Genomic DNA, 17,028 nt, shown 5'->3' on the forward strand with positions numbered 1-17,028 from the left:
ACTTAAACAAATAAAGAAATGTAAAAAAACTGACATTACAATACAAAGAAAAAAAATCAATAAAATGCAAAAATAAGAGTCCTTAAATGAGTCCCTGATTCAGTTTGTTGTTGAGGTTGAGGGATAGCCACTGTTCCTGAATCTGGTGGCACTAGTCTTGTGGCAACTCTACCTCTTTCTTGATCTTAGCAGCGAGAACGGAGCATGTTCAGAGTGATGTGGATCCTGATGATTGATGCTGCTCATTAGTGTGTTGGGTCCAGGAAAGATCCTCCAAGATGGTGACTCCCAAGAACTTAAATTTACTCACCCTCCCCACCTCTGATCCCTCAATGAACACTGGATTTTTTTTTTCCCCTTTCTGAAGTCAATAATCAACTCCTTGGTTTTGGTGGCATTGAGTACGAAGTTGTTGTTGGTGCACCATTCAGCCAAGTTTCCAATCTCCTTCCTGTACGCTGACTCCTCGCCCCTTTTTATACAAACCAATGCCATGGGATCATCAGCAAATTTGTAAACAGTGTTGTCATACTGAGCTACACAGTCATAGGTGAACAGTGAGTAGAGCACGGGGTCTAAGAGTGCAGCCCTGTGGGAGCTCCAGCTGTGCATGACCAGTGGGGCTGATTCACTGCTACATGAATGTGCGTCGCCACAATGTAAGCAGTTCTACGAGCAAAAACATTAAAAATAAAGTGCAATATTTCAAGATGATTATGTCTTATTCCCATTTCAGATTGATTGGACAGCACAGTTAGTGTAGCTGCTTCAGCACCAGTGACCCAGGTTCAAATCCAGCATAGCTGGAAGGAGTTTGGACATCATTCTCCTTGCGTCTTCCTGGGTTTCCTCTGGGAGCTCTGCTTTCTGCTCCCCTTCAAAAGGTACAGGAGTTGTAGGTTAATTGCAGTATTGAGTGGGCTGGAAGGGCCTGTAACTATGCTGTACATCTAGATTTTTCAAAAAATATTCTACCATGTATTCCAGGTGAATTAAACAGCTGGGTAATCATAAGTAAATAAATGTTGGTAAATCCCAGCACTGGTGCAGATTGTCAAGATGTTCTCACCAATCCTCACTGATTAGAGTTGAGCAGTAGGAACAATCTATTGTAATTTCTTCAAATTCTTTGGATACTCTTTTTAATGGGGAAACAGTAAACAAAAACTCTTAAGTATTGGCACTGTCAAGATAGCTATCTTGGAGCTACTAGAACCAAAAATCAATGATTCACTATTATTTTCTTCACAATGAATTGAGGTATTCTATAATCTGTTCTAATGTGTATTGCTGCACTGTACCCTTTCAAATAATGATTTATAGCCTCAGTCATGCCCTGATTGAGTGGTTATTGTTCATCTTTCCAAAGTCCAGAAGTTACAGGAGCTTTATTAAAGTATGCAGTAAACTGAGTAGTAATTAAACCAAAACATATTATTTGACTTGGATTAGAAATTCTCTGTGTAATTAAATAAATGTTATGCATCAAGCAATTTAAAATTAAACTCTAGTCACAATGTGCATGCTCCTCATGGTTCTAACCTTGGTACAGGTTGACAGTAAATCCCTGCCAAGCACTGGGTTTCTCTTGCTTAATAATGAAATAGTTTTGGAAAAATAAATCTGGAATTTCAGATGAAGTTTCATTTAGTGGATCAAGAGTGAATGAGACTCAGCAGATTGTGGAAAGGTTTTGCTGTGCGCTCAAATGAAAGTCTGTTAATTATTAATTAAAATAAAAATGTAATCGATCCAACTATTATAATGTCTCAGCCACAATGCTGGTTTAGTTTCAGAGCATAATCAACTTGTGCTGTTCCCAACCGTTGTGGTTATGTATCAATTTGCATTCTTTATAGAAAGGTCAAAGATGTGTGCACTTTTTATTTGAAAACAATAACCTCATCCATTACATTGTTTTCAAATTAACAAGATCATTTATTGTCATCCGATTGTATATACATACAACCTGACGAAACAGTGTATTTTTAAACTAAAATTTAGATGTACAGCATGGTAACAGGCCATTTCAGCCCAACAGTCCATGCCACCCAATTTGCACCCAATTATCCTACACTCCCCCTGGTCTGTTTCAATTGGTGGGAAGAAACTGGATCCCCCAGGGAAAACTCACACAGACATGGAAAGAACGTACAACCTCCTTATAGATAGCGCAGGATTCAAACCCAAGTCCCCATCACTGGTGCTATAAAGGCGTAGGACTTACCACTATGCCAACCATGCTGTCTTACGCCATATCTCCAGACCATTGTGCACAGACACACTGTAAACCCTACACTCAAACTCTGTGTGTGTTTGTGTTTACTATTTTTTCCTTCCTGAGTGGATGACTTTGTGCTCACAACATTGTACTCTATCTGCCAGATACATTGCACTCACTTAACCTCTCTAAATCTCTCTGCATCCTCTGCACAATGTGCTTTTCCACTCACTCAGTCTGGTGTCATCAATTAACTTAGGTTCACTCCACTCAGTCCATGTTTCCAGATTCTTAATGCATATTGTCAACTGTTGCGAGCCTAGCACTAATCCCTGTGGCTCTCTGCTCACCTCTGAGAAACACCCAAATATTCCACTTTTCTGCCATTTATTTGATCTTCCCTTTATCCATGTTAAACAACAGTTAACTGATCATAAAACCATACAATCAACCACACCACAATTTTCTGTGTCATCTTCAAACAACAGCATATCCTCTCTATTAATATTCCACATTATTAATGTTTATGACAAATAGCAAGAGCTCCAGCATCAGTTCCCGTTGAACACTGGTCACAGACTTCCTACCACAAAAGCAACCTTCTCTCACACACGGTCTCTGCTTACCAACTTGTCTTGCTCTAACCTTTTGGACCTGATTACTCATTTTTTTGGCCTAGTCTGTGCAACACTGAGAGTGAGCCATCTTTAACTTGATGTTGGCTGCCAAAGTTACTGAGACTCCACCAGGCTGGCTTCCAACATTACATCTTTCTTTATGAAGAATGAGCTCCAGTTTATTCTCCAGCACCTGCATCTGGCTAATCTTGTCCTTTTGATTTCTGTAACAATTTTGTAACAGCTCCTATCTGCTCCACCTATCCTCTTTCTTTCCTTGATGATGGAGCTTCAGGTAGCTGCTTCAGATTGTTATCATTCTAACCACAGTTCTTTATCTTGTTCTAGGTTGCCTGCAGTTCATATTACACGACAGCTTTCTTGCTTTTCCTTGATAATTGTTGCTGGGAACGTTCCTTTTCCCAAGCTGTTGCAGTTCTCATGCAGCTGTTTGCAAACTTGGGCCGTTTACTTCTCCATGGTATTATCATTCTAAATGAAGTTTAGGAACTTAATCCAGAACCTCCCAAATATGCTTATTGATGAGGTTACTGTGCTGTGATTGTGAATATTTTGCTTGTAAGATTACTGTTAGACACCCTATGGACACTGGAAAATCAATCTATAAAAATAAATCCAACTGAGTTTATGCATAATTTTTAGAGAGCACACCACCCCACCCCCCCCCACGATGACCTTTATTTGCTGAAAATTTGGTACTACCAAAATCATTACAGCTCATTCTCCTCTCATAGGAGATGATTTCACAAACACTTACACAAGGATATAACACGTTGACTATGAAAAGTGAAATTATATTGGCTAATCTATTTTTTAAAACTTAGTTGTGAACTCTTATTTCTCACACAATCTTCTTCAATTGAATAGGGCCTTCTGACAATCTAGCAATGAATGTTGTAGTCACACAAACTCCAGTGGATTTCAAGAGACGATGATTATTGCATTAGTTGTCTGCACACATTTGATGCCGATAGAGGACCCATGATTCGGAGCCGAACAGGAGTGTGGGTACGACAACGGCTCTGTATACGCTAATCTTTGTGAGGTTTTTCAGTTGGTTGTTTTTCCAGACTCTTTTGTGTAGTCTTCCAAAGGCGCTATTTGCCTTGGCGAGTCTCTTGTCTATCTCGTGGTCGATCCTTGCATCTGATGAAATGGTGCAGCCGAGATAGGTAAACTGGTTGACCGTTTTGAGTTTTGTGTGCCCGATGGAGATGTGGGGGTGCTGGTAGTCATGGTGGGGAGGACCTCAGTTTTCTTCAGGCTGACTTCCAGGCCAAACATTTTGGCAGTTTCCGCAAAACAGGATGTCAAGCGCTGGAGAGCTGGCTCTGAATGGGCAACTAAAGCGGCATCATCTGCATTTACTTTATTCGAAATATATTCAGATGTTGCTCTTAGTTTATTAAATTGTGTACAGTATTACTTTGATTTCCTGCCTTGTACATTGACGTGACTTTTTATGTCAGCTATTATTGGCTGTATCTGACATATTTTGCTACAGTTACACGCACAATTGGTAAGTTAATAAGTTATGTCCTAACCAAACAAAATATACTAAGTGCCAAAACTTTAAAAAAATCTTTCTTCAGTATAAATGGCTACTTTCACATATTGTGAACAAAATAATGTATTTGCATTAGGATTAATTCAAATCTTAACACCAAAATAATTTGGGTACAGTGCATTAAATAAAGCCATGAGTCAGGTTGGTAAATAAACTAAGGTGAATTGCAGTGGAGTTTATTGCCTGAAAGACGTCAATGCAAGGTCAATTTACACTGTGATAATACTGACCCTGAAGTGTTTAAAGTGGAACCATTTGTTCAATGCGTATATAGTAGTGTTGAATTAAAATGCTGAAGAGAAGATTGATTTGTCAAATTACATTACTGTATGTTGCTGAGGCATTTCCGAAATGTGATTAGTGCATTTTGTGTACAGATGCACATTTCATCTTCAATTTGTAGGTTTAATGTAACCACTTCTCCCTCGATCTGCTTCCATTGCTACTAAATCACTTACTGACAATATTCTATTGGGCTATGTTAAGGTTGATGGATTGAATTGTAATTATTTCATTATGTTATAGCAAGTTGTGAGTGAGAGCAGCAAAGAGACTGTGAGGCTGTGAGCTCTGGTATCACATCTGCTTTAATTTGATTCTCACGCTGCAGCCTTTAAGCCCTGTCTCGGTCCTGCTCCTAACGTCCCGACACTTGTGTCCCAATGACGCAAGCACATACGCGACCTTCCTGCCTAGAAATTCACCATACCCATGAATTCCTGAAATCTCTTCAGTGTTGTTGGTCTGGTAAACTGCCAGATGGCATCGACTTTGTCTGGTAAAGGGGTGGCGCCAGCTGGGGTCATCTTGTGGCCCAGAAAGTCTATTTCCGTGAGGCTGAACTGGCACTTCTCTGGATTAACAGTGAGGCTGAACTGTGTGAGGTGAGTGAACAGCTGACGGAGGTGTGTCATGTGTTCTGCAGGCAAACTGCTGGCTACCAGGATGTCATCAAGGTAGATGAAGAGGAAAGGCAAGTCTCTGCCAACCGCGTCCTTGAGGCACTGAAAGGTCTGTGCTGTGTTTTTCAAACCAAACAGCATGAGTAGGAACTTCATCTGGTCGAACGGGGTGATGATCGTGGTCTTTTGGACATTTTCTGGGTGTATGGGAATCTGATGGTATCCCCAGATTAGGTCGTCTTTGAAGAAGAGCTTTGCGCCATGAAGATTCACTGCAAAATCCTGGATATGGGGAATTGGCTAGCGGTCCAGTGTTGTTGCATTGTTGAGACGTCTGTAATCGCCACAGGGCCTCCAGCTGCCATTGGACTTAGGCACCAAGTGGAGGGGTGAGTCCCATGTACTATTGGAATGACAGATGATGCCCAGCTCCTCCATGCACCTAAACTCTTCCTTGGCAAGGTTGAGTTTGTTTGTGGCCAGGTGGCAGGCACGTGAATGCAATGGTGGACCAGTAGTAGTAATATGGTTTTGTGAAATGTGGGAACAAAATGGAGGGAAAATCTGTGAGGAGTTGGCCATACTAGCCATGCCTTGTCTCCACTGAAGTGAGCTGGGTGGGCAGTTCATTTGATCTGTTGAGGGGCAATGCGTGGAAGGTCTGAGCATGGACTAGCCACTTGCCCTAGAGATTGACAAGCAGGGAGTGGGCCCAGAGGAAATCTGCACCAAGCAGGGTTTTGTCCACCGCAGCAAGCATGAAGGACCACTCGAATGTGCTGTCGCCAAAACATACCGGAATCCATCTTTTTCTGAAGGTTTGGATGGCAGTGTTATTGGTAGCCTGAAGGGAAGGACCGTGTGCTCTCATGCAGGTCTAAGTCTTGAGTGCTGTAGGAGGATATGACACTAATCTCTGCCCCCCCCCCCCGTGTCCACCAGTAACTTGCGGCCTGAGATGCTGTCCCAGACATGGAGATGGCTATTTGGTTGGCCTTCCGCTGCAACGGCAGCTGGTCAGATAGTTTCCCAGGAACAAACATGGCTGGTGGAATCTGCGGGTGGACCCCCCCCCCCCCCACAACATTGGTGATTGAAACACCATTTTGGATCTGGCCTCTACCTCTGAAGGGGTAGGGCCTTCTCATGTGGTGGACTAGACTTGGGCATTGTCCTCAGTGGTGGCCGCGAAACACGTTTGATGGAGTCTATGGCTTCACACTTTGGAAGGAAGAGAACATGCACCTGAGCTGCAACTTTGCGGGGATCAATGAAATTGGCATCAGCCAAGAGGAGCCTGATGTCCTCGAGCATCTGCTTGAGGAACACCTGTTTCAACATGAGGCAGGGCTTGTGCCCTTCCACCAGCGTGTGCATCTTGTCCATGAGGGCAGAGGGATCCTATCACCTAGGCCATCCAAGTGCAGGAGCCTGGCTGCTCGCTCACGTAGTGAGAGGCCATACATCTGATGAGGAGCTTTTTCAGAGCCATGAATTTACCTTCCTCTGCCAGTGCTTGAATGAGGTCATCGACACGTGAGGCGGTTTCCTGGTCGAGCGAGCTCATGATGTAGAAGCATCTCGTTGAATTGAAGGTTATCTGTTTGACATGGAACTGGGCCTCTGCTTGGCCGAACCAAGTGTGTGGCCTGTTTGCCCAGATAGTCGGCAGCTTCAATGCAGCGGCACCTACAGCTGCTTTTTCTGTTGTTTCGAGTCTTTAGAACATGGATACTTGTCGGGGTCACCAATGTGGCGTGTTACGAGTGAGTGCAGCGCAGAGACTGAGAAAACAGGCTGTGAGCTCCGGTATCACAACTGCTTTCTCGCGCTGTAGCCTTTAAGCCTTATTCCGTTCCACCCCCAAAGTCCCGACACTTGCATCCTGATGACGCAAGTGCATATGTGGCCTTCTGGTCTGGACTGGAAGAGACGGTTCCACAAAGCCATCCTTGCTGCGGTTGCACCATCGACTGTGCATGACCAGTGGGGCTGATTCACTGCTACGTGAATGTGCGTTGCCACAATGTAAGCAGTTCTACGAGCAAAAACATTAAAAATAAAGTGCAATATTTCAAGATGATTATGTCTTATTCCCATTTCATATTGATTGGACAGCACAGTTAGTGTAGCTGCTTCAGCACCAGTGACCCAGGTTCAAATCCAGCATAGCTGGAAGGAGTTTGGACATTCTCCCTGCGTCTTCCTGGGTTTCCTCTGGGAGCTCTGCTTTCCGCCCCCCTTCAAGAGGTACAGGAGTTGTAGGTTAATTGCAGTATTGAGTAGGCTGGAAGGGCCTGTAACTATGCTGTACATCTAGATTTTTCAAAAAATATTCTACCATGTATTCCAGGTGAATTAAACAGCTGGGTATTCATAAGTAAATAAATGTTGGTAAATCTCAGCAAGTTAGACAGCATCTGTGGACACAAACAAAATTTACATTTCAAGTCGATGACCTTTCATGAAAAGAACATACGACTTTTCCATTTGAAATTAATATGATCACTGGAACAAACTGATGTTGATCTTTAACAGAAGAGAGAGCAACTCTAAATTAATTCCTGCACTCACGTGAGAGACAAAGATGAGTTTCCATAATCACAGGGCCGCAGCTGTTTTACAAAGGTATAATTCAACTTTAAGTTAATATATTGTTGAGAGACAGATGTTTTCTAAAATATTTTCTTCCTCCTTAAGAAACTATGCAGCAAGATGTTTGTTTGTAGAGTTATCTGTTTAATGCTGATAGGAACCAGACTGAAATCTGAGTGTACTGATAAATCAGTTTCAAAAATGGCCATTTAATTTTAGGTTCAATATTAAACTATATGAATGATGTCCACATTCTGCATAGTCAAAGGAAATTTGGACCATAATTTTTCAATATGTAGCTGCACTTTCCCATTTGATATATCATGTTGTGTATACTTGAAGCATTGTGTAAATAAATTAATTGTGTGATCCATAAAGTAATCTTCAGGATGCATTAGCTGACTAATTTAAAATGTGATTTGTGAAATATGTAATATGGCTGATGGGTATTTTGAATTTTCAACAGATAGTTTCCTAAACTTTATTTGGATGTTCTCACATTTAGATGTGAGATTTAGATGGAAAAATAATAATGTAATTTTGATTGTGCCACATTTGGACTTTGTTGATTGGTCAATTCATATGCTTCCGTTTATCATTAATCATCAAGTTGGACAGCACAGAAATGGGCCTTTTGACCCAATTTGCACAGTGGCCTACCATGAGACCCTCCAACCTAATTCAATTTGCTTGTGTCAGCCCATACCTCAAATTATTTTCCTATCCCTGTTCATATGATCATTATATGTTGAATTTATATCGACCACTACCGTTTCCTCTCTCAGCTTATTCAATATTACCCATATCCTCAGAATAAGTTCTCCCTCAGATCTCCTTTAAATGTCTCCCTTCTTACATTAAACTTAAATTCACTTGTTTTGTTACCTGCAGAAACGATTCTGTCTGCCCTATCCATGTTTCTTCTGATGTTATAAACCTCTACAAGGTTAAACCTTAGCCTTTCTAGTAAGAATAAACCAAGGTATACAATCTCTTTCCATGTAAGTGAAGTTCTCTGTTCCGGGCAACTCTGTCAATCACTTCTGCTTCAAAAGGGCATTAATCAATCAGGTGCCCAAGAGCAGAGTGAGCTGCCTCAACAACTATTGCCCAGTTGCACTAATATCTACTGTGATGAAATGCTTTGATTATGATCAAGGCCAGAATGAACATATACTCTGCACCCTCTGCAATTTGCCTACTATCACAATTGCTCCACAGCGGACACAATATTACTGGCTCTTCACCAAACTCTGGATCACCTAGAAAGCAGCAACTCATACATACAGCTGTTGTTCATCTACTATAGCTCAGCCTTCAACACCAGTGCTGGTCAACAAACTTCAAAACCTGGGCCTCTGTACTGGACCCTTGACTTCTTCATTAGAAGGCGAAAGTCAGTACGAACTGAAAACAACACAGGTGCTCTTCATGTACTTAGCACATGTAAAGGTACATTGTTGCAATTCAAAGTGAATTGCATAGAGAGCACATATTTCAAAAGCCAAACTATCTGTTTTTTTTAAATTTTGACATTGATCCACTATGTGAAATGCCTACTCCCAGGAACTAGAAGCTATTTTCTATCTCTAAGTCAACACATTGATCTCGGCTGTACCCCCTCTCCTAAAGTCTATGATCAGCTTCTTTATCTTACTGATTTTGAGACAGAGTTTATTATTTTGGTCCGAGGCTATCTGACTTTCAATCTTCTTTCTGTATTCTGTCTCATTATATGATATTTAGCCCACCCTTGTGGTGTCATCAGTGTATTTGAACAAGGAGTTGGATGGGTGTTTGACTATACAGTTTGGGTATAGAGGGAACATAGCAGTAGACTGAGTACACATTCTTGAGGATGATGAGTGTGATTGAGGAGGAGATCTTGTTACCCATTTTTGTTGTTTGCAGTCTATTAGGCAGGAAAGTAAAGACCCAATTGAAGAAGGGGGTCACTGAGGCCAAAGTCACAATATTTGAGGTTGAGTTTATTGGGTACAAGTATTTGGTATTTAAGGTGCAGTTGCAATCAATAAACAGTAGTCTGACATGGGTGTCCTTGGCTTCCAGGGCCGAATGGATGGCTAGAGAGATGGTATATACCATGGATTCATTGGGACACTCGACAAGTTGAAGTGAGTCAAAGATGGCTTGGACAGAAGTGTTAATGTGAGCCACAATTACACTCAACACCTGTGCTCCTCAAGGGTGTACACACAACTCTCAAAGCACAATGTGATGATGGATGTCAGAGCCATGTTAGTAGTTATTTAGGGCCATGATCGTGCTTTGCTTTGGTACTGGTATGAAACGGGGGTGGGGGGGGGACGGGACTTTGAGTAAAAGATTAAAGATATCTCTGAGTATGCCATTCATTTATTGTAAATCTGCAAGTTGTCTGTTGTCCGGCAAGTCCCATTTAGAGAAATCAGCCAAGAGAGTTACTCATACTACTTGTAACACCTGGGCAATTCTTTTGTTGCATGGACTGGTGTTCTCTTTGAGGCTCTCTGGCCTATGGGACAATGTTTCAGCCCGTTGCCTTGGGAGTAAAGCACCTAGTGACTCCTCTGCCTCCGGAGCACATGCCCATTGCCCTCTCCCTCTGGGTGTGGAACAGAGTGCCCAGTGTTTGCTTTGGCTCTGCAGCACAGTACCCTACCTAAGCTGTAGCCACAAGCTAATGCCCTGTTGTCTCAGTCATAGAACATAGAACATTACAGCACAGTACAGGTCCTTTGGCCCTCGATGTTTTGCCGACCCATATATTCCTTCCAAATAAAAGTACTAAACGCTCTCTACCCTGTAACCTTTTATTTTTCTTTCATCCATGTGCCTGTCTAAAAGCCTTTTAAATGCCCCTAATGTTTCAGCCTCCACCACCATCCCTGGCAAGGCATTCCAGGCATCCACAACTCTGTGTATTTAAAAACAAACTTAACTCTGACGTCCCCCATCAACGTGATCTACCGGGACCATTGCCTGAAGAGGGCGCACAAAATCAGTGAACCGGTGTGGACTCGAAAGGCCAACATGGCCTGTTTCCGCTCCGTAAATGGTTATATGGTTATATGTGATAAATGTAAAATACTTGAAGCTTCATTGATACTTATGTTTTGGTCTTGCCCTAGTTGTGGTGCGCTGTTAGACAGAATCAGACACACACAAGGTAAAGACTGAACAACAGGCTTTAATCCACAAAACCCTCCACAGAGCCAGGCTGGCTGTGGCTGCAACAACTCAGTGTGAGGCCTCGGGAGGCTGGCACAGGCTTATATCCCGGAGGGTGATTGACACCCGACCGGGTGGGGCTTGTTCCATTCAGGCTGACTGATTGGCAGCCGGCCAGGTGTTGTCCTGTCGCCTTACACTCCTGCAGGTACAGAGGTTGCTCCCTGCAGTAGGCCGGTGGTATACCACCCCACTAGTTTAGAAATTTTTGAAAATATTATTCAAATTTTATCAATCATTTTTAGGGTCAAATTAGAACCATGTCCCTTAATTGACTTCCTCTCAGAACCATTCTTTTTTACACACACCATTGAATTCACCCATCTATGGGCTCCTCCATTTTCTTTATGACCCCTAGTGCTGTCATTCGGTCGAGTTCCTACTTGAGCTTTTCTTTAGTGGCACTGGAACCCGCCTTGTGGCATGCACTACTGGCTGTGTGTCCTCTTTTAACTGTATCTTATAGTGAATGGAAGATTGTGGCTATACTGGAAATTGATCCAGTATTTCCTCTATGCTGATCCCGTTCATTGGCGCTGTTCATGTGGTAGACCCTCTTGACTAGGCTTAAGTTTTTACATGGTTTGTCACCAAGCAGTGATTCATGTCCATCTGGGACTACTGTGAACTTTATCTTAACTTTCACCTTGAGTTTACATGTACCTTTCATGTCAATGCTCTGTCCACTGTCGGCTTTGAGCTGTACAGGGTTTGCATGGATGTATGGCTTTATCTTCATTGCCTTGACGTCGCGCTCACAGATCATATTGACCTTTGCCCCTGTGTCCAGCTTGAAAGGAATATTTGCTCCATTTGTATATAATGACACAGTCCACTTGTCCTGCTCGACTCTGTTCATGCTTGGCTGTTCACTGTCTGTTGGTCTATGCATTACCATGCCAACAAAAAGTCTAACACTGAGGGCATTTTCTTCTATAGTGTGTACAGTGTGAATGCTTTCACTTCTGTTTTGTTTCCCTTTGGAAAAACATTGCTTTGCATAGTAATTCTGACCTTTGCACTTATTACAGACTTTTCCATAGGCGGGGCAATTTTTTGGTGCATGTTGAGTGCCACATCATTTGCACTTAAATGTCTCTCCATCTTTTTTGTTGTTTCCTATATCTTATTTTTTTTTTGTTTATGTGTGTGCACATGCATTGTGGCTACAGCCTTCATCTTCTCTGGCTTTTGCACTCTCACCAAACTTTTTCGCTTACTGTAGAGCTAATTCACTGGCATGGCATATCTTCACAGCTGCAGCTAAGCTAACCTCCGTCTCTCACAGCAACCTCTCTCACACTTTCTTATCAATAATTCCAAACATAATTTAATCACAGATCATTGAATCTTGCAGCCATCCAAAATTGCATGTTCTTGCTTTTAATTTCATTAAAAGTCCATTAAAAAAATTATCAAAGCTCTCTCCCTGCAGCAGCGTGCTTGAGAAAAACACGTACCTCTCGAATGTTTCATTTTTCTTTAGTGAACAATGTTCATCAAGCATCTCAATAACATTGTCCAACTTATCCTGGTCTTCTGCCTCAGCAAAAATGGGTGTATTGAAAACCTCTAATGCTTGATGTCCCACCATGGTAAGTAGCAGTGCAAACTTCCGTGCATCAGGTCTCCTATTGAGTCCAATGGCTTGCAGGTACAACATGATTTTTAAAAATTTTAAACAACTTCCACTTGTAGTCAACATTTCAGTCAAATTTACAGCATCAAGATACTTTGCACTTTCCATATCTCTGATAATATTGACTGATTCTCACTTTGCACACTCCTGGTGATTACCTCTCCCTTGGTACCATGTGATGTTGCTTTTATTGTGATAAAGAAACTTGGGTTCCTTTAAAACAACTATTCTTTATTAGCTAAAGAACTTCTGACCATGTGGAGGCATCATCTTGAATCCAACTGAGCTCCAACCATCTATCTCTGACTTCCTCTAGTGGTCAGGAGGATTACTAGCACTCTGTCATTACACACTTACCCCACTGCTCTACTCACTCTACATCCATGACAGTGTGGCTAAGTAAATACTATCTATAAATATGCCGCTGACACCATGGTGATTGTGGACTTCAGAAGGAAATCAGCACCAATGGAGAGGGTTAAGAACTGCAAATTCCTGTGTGTCAACATCTCTGAGGATCTGTTCTAGAACTTTCATGTCAATGCAATGATGAAGAAGGCTTCGAGCTATACTTTGTGAGGAGTTTGAGGAGATTCAGTATGTCACCATACTCTTGCAAACCTCTATAGGTGCACTGTGGAGTGCATACTGGTTGCTTGCATCAATGTCTTGTGTAGAGTTGCCAACACTCAGGACAAGAAAAACCTTCTGATGGTTGTTAGCGTGGCCTGCGACATCATGGGCACCAGTCATCACTCCATCATGGACATCGACAAGAGACAGTATCTTAAGAAAGCAGCCTCTGTCCTCAAGGACTTTCACCACCCAGGCCATGCCCTCTTCACTCTGCTATCACCAGAAAAAAGATATAAGAGCTTTAAGATGAACACCCAGTGGCACAAATATGGCTTCTTCCCCTCTGCCATTAGATTTCAGAATGAACAATGAACCACAGACACTGCCTTATTTTGACTTATATTTTTATTTCTTTTGTAAGGTGGTTTTTAAAAATGTTTCCTCTGTGATGCTGCACAAAACAACAAATTTCGTGACATGTTTATGACAATAAATTCTGATTCTGTTACTTCCAAATGCTATCACTGCCTTCCTCAAGTATGGTGACTGGGTATGTGTGTGTGTGTGTGTGTGTGTGTGTGTGTGTGTGTGTGTGTGTATAATATATATATTGGTCCCTGTAGTACACCACAGGTTATATACTTTCAATCAGAAAAACACCACTTAACAACCACATCTTGGATCCAGTTTGCGAACACGCTTTAGCTCCCTTGTAGCTTAACCTCCTGGACCCACCTACAGTACTTTGCTAAAACCCAAGTAAATAACATTCGTTCATTCATTTCTGTTAACTCCTCAAAAATCTTGAGTAAATTTGTGAGACAGTATCCCCATTGCCCAAAACCAATCCTTCAATTTCCAAGTTAATATAAATCCTGCCTATTTGAATTGTTTCCAATAATTTCTCAAGATTTACCAACCTTTAATTTCCTGGCTTATTCCTTCTATTCTCTTTGAATAGAAAACAATATTAGCCATACTTTAATCTTCTGATACCTGACCCACAATTAACAAACTTGCAAATTTTCTGTAAGACATCCATCCTCCTGCCTGTACAGATAGTCAATCATCTGACTTAAGATTTTTCAAAGTTACGATGGTTCGAATTTTGTCTAGGCTATGATGTTCGGTATCTCCCAACAGCAGTGTCAGTCCCCACTCTGATCCCACTGCCATGCTGTCTCCCCACAGCCCCGTGTCCGTCCCCACACTGATCCCACTGCCTCTCTCTCTCCCCACAGCCCAGTGTCAGTCCCCACAAAGATCCCACTGCCCAACTATCTCCCCACAGCCCCGTGTTGGTCCCCATACTGATCCCACTGCCCTTTATCAACACAAATTTTTCAACTTATGATGGGAATGCCGGAAAGTGACCCCATCTTAAGTTGAGGACTACCTCTACAACGTAATTTGGGATATGAATGAATTGATTGATTGATAATTTAACCACTGAGCCTCTAATATCATAAAAATATACATTCTCAATTTATTTCCATTGCTTATTCATCTGATCTCTACTATGTGTCACTTGTAAAAGATTAGATCTGACAGAGGGAAGGATTGAATTCTGTGATTATTTCTTCCCATCAAATCTTTTCAGTGCAATTAATGTTTGTGAATGTCAGTGAGAAGAAAATCAACATATTTTGTGAAGCAGGTAATAATGACATTGCTATTGATATTCTTATCTCAATTTGTAGCTCATGATACATCAATGAAAATAGGAAATGTGAACACATCAGATTAGGCAGCATCTGTGGAAAGTTAATCTTTCTAATCAAAGACCATTTATTAGAATGATATTCATTGTAGTAATAAAGCCATGCAACATGAAACCAGGCCATTTTTCTTCCATATCTCTACTGAAATATTGATGTGGGATGTTCCAAACAGTGGTTGCATATTAAAAAGGGCAAAGCACTTTCAATATGTTATGGATTTTTGGTTTCAAAATTCATACTCTGTGTGTGTGTCTGTGTATGGATATAAAAATGTAGATACCCTGCTTTATGAATACTCGCTTTACGCAAAATCACTTTTATGAAGAAACGAATCGCTATCTGAAAGGTATTTGAATGGGTTTTCGCTTTTATGAAAATATCCTTCAATAGTAGTGAATGGGTCTTCAGTTTACGCCATTCCAGTTTATGAAAGGTTTTATAGGAATTCTCTACTTTTGTAAAGCAGGGTATACCTGTATATAGATACACATGTCGTCACTTTATTTATCATTCATACCTTGCTTACATGGTAAAGACGAGATGGCCTTTCTCCACGGAGCATATTTATATTAATATGTTAGAATGGAAGTTAAACATATTGAAATATTAAAATATTAAGATGTATACAGTAAAAGCCCACAGTGCACTATCCACATATGTTCTGGGAATTCAGGAGCCTGATGGCTTGGGGTAAAAAACTGTTTCCCAATCTGGATGTAATGACCTGAGTGCTATGGTACCTCCTACCAGATAGAAGAAGGGAGAATAGTTTACATGAGGGGATGTGAGGAGTCCTTCACAATGTTTATTGCCTTTCGCCTGTATCGAGTATTGTTGATGTCTTTCTTGGTAGATAGATAGATACTATTATGAGCCCAGGGGACCCCAAAACCCAGCAGCAATAGAAAAATTCACCAAGACAAATGATTACTTAAACAAAAGTTACTTTTAATTTTCTTTAAACATGAAAGCAGGATCAAACTTTAACTTATTACAACCCACCTAACTTAGCCTCCTTCTAATTCTAAGCGCACGTTTATGTAATGTGTATATAAGTTCAGAAAAGTTATTTGATTCACAGTCCAATCTCACTTCTCATTCTAAGTTCACTGGTAGACAATTCTTATACTGTGCATAGAATTTAACATTTATGAAGTGCACCAGGCTTTGATGCTTGAAAGGTAAATGGTTACCGTTCAGGAAGGTCTTGATGGTTTTCAGAGAGAGATTTGTTGCATGTTGGACACAAGCTGATTCCTTCCGATCAGCCACGTCAGTGTCTTGGTGAAGAAACTTGCCCCATCAGGGTTTTCCAGATGATAACATCTTTCTTTCAGGTCATCACAGAGTTCCTTTTTGTTTCCTTTATTTCAAATGAAACATTATGCAGCCAGTCCTCTCCTGTTGTATGGACCACAAGGGCTGAACTAAGAACTCATGACCCAGGGTTTTCCACAAGCTTGCCAGCTTGTCCTGTTCCAGTCCCAGCTACTTCTGCTGGCTGTAACACTGTCAAGTGATCTCCCTCTCTCTCTCTCTCTCTCTCTCTCTCTCTCTCTCTCTCTCTCTCTCTCTCTCTCTCAGAGAAAACCATAGGACCCTCTTTGAACAGCCATCTGCACTCAGACAGACTGCAGCTCCAGACCTAATCTTCTGAGTTCATACATCTGTTGCTTTCCAAAAAACAATAATCCATTACTCCACAGCATGTCCAATTAACACCTACTTGTGAAATCCTCATAAGCATTCTTCAAAATTTTTGGAAAGGCACCTGATGCTTGGACTATCTGGCTTGAACAGAGATCTGGCATTTTAAATGAGATTTGTTTTGAAGTGTTTGTATGTGACCTACACTAAAAAACCTGCCACAATTTATCTTCTTTAAAGCATAACTATATACTATATAAAATATAACATAATCCCTCACTATATATGTGT

The 17,028-nt window shown here is 41.3% G+C and overlaps 1 protein-coding gene across 10 annotated transcripts in view; it reads left to right on the top strand.

Moving 5' to 3' along the window:
* The window catches only part of egfra (epidermal growth factor receptor a (erythroblastic leukemia viral (v-erb-b) oncogene homolog, avian)), a 334,197-nt gene that overhangs the window by 165,585 nt on the left and 151,584 nt on the right, over positions 1–17,028 (top strand). Inside the window, exon 1 of one of the 10 annotated variants that reach the window (XM_069912679.1) lies at positions 10,035–10,058. The exons of the other annotated variants lie outside the window; for them this stretch is intronic. The gene's annotated coding sequence lies outside the window, so the exon portion shown is untranslated. Of the gene's footprint in view, positions 1–10,034; positions 10,059–17,028 lie in introns of those variants that run through there. 10 annotated transcript variants of the gene reach the window in all.

This window comes from Narcine bancroftii, chromosome 1, assembly GCF_036971445.1.
Source record: "Narcine bancroftii isolate sNarBan1 chromosome 1, sNarBan1.hap1, whole genome shotgun sequence".
Classification (NCBI taxonomy): domain Eukaryota; kingdom Metazoa; phylum Chordata; class Chondrichthyes; order Torpediniformes; family Narcinidae; genus Narcine; species Narcine bancroftii.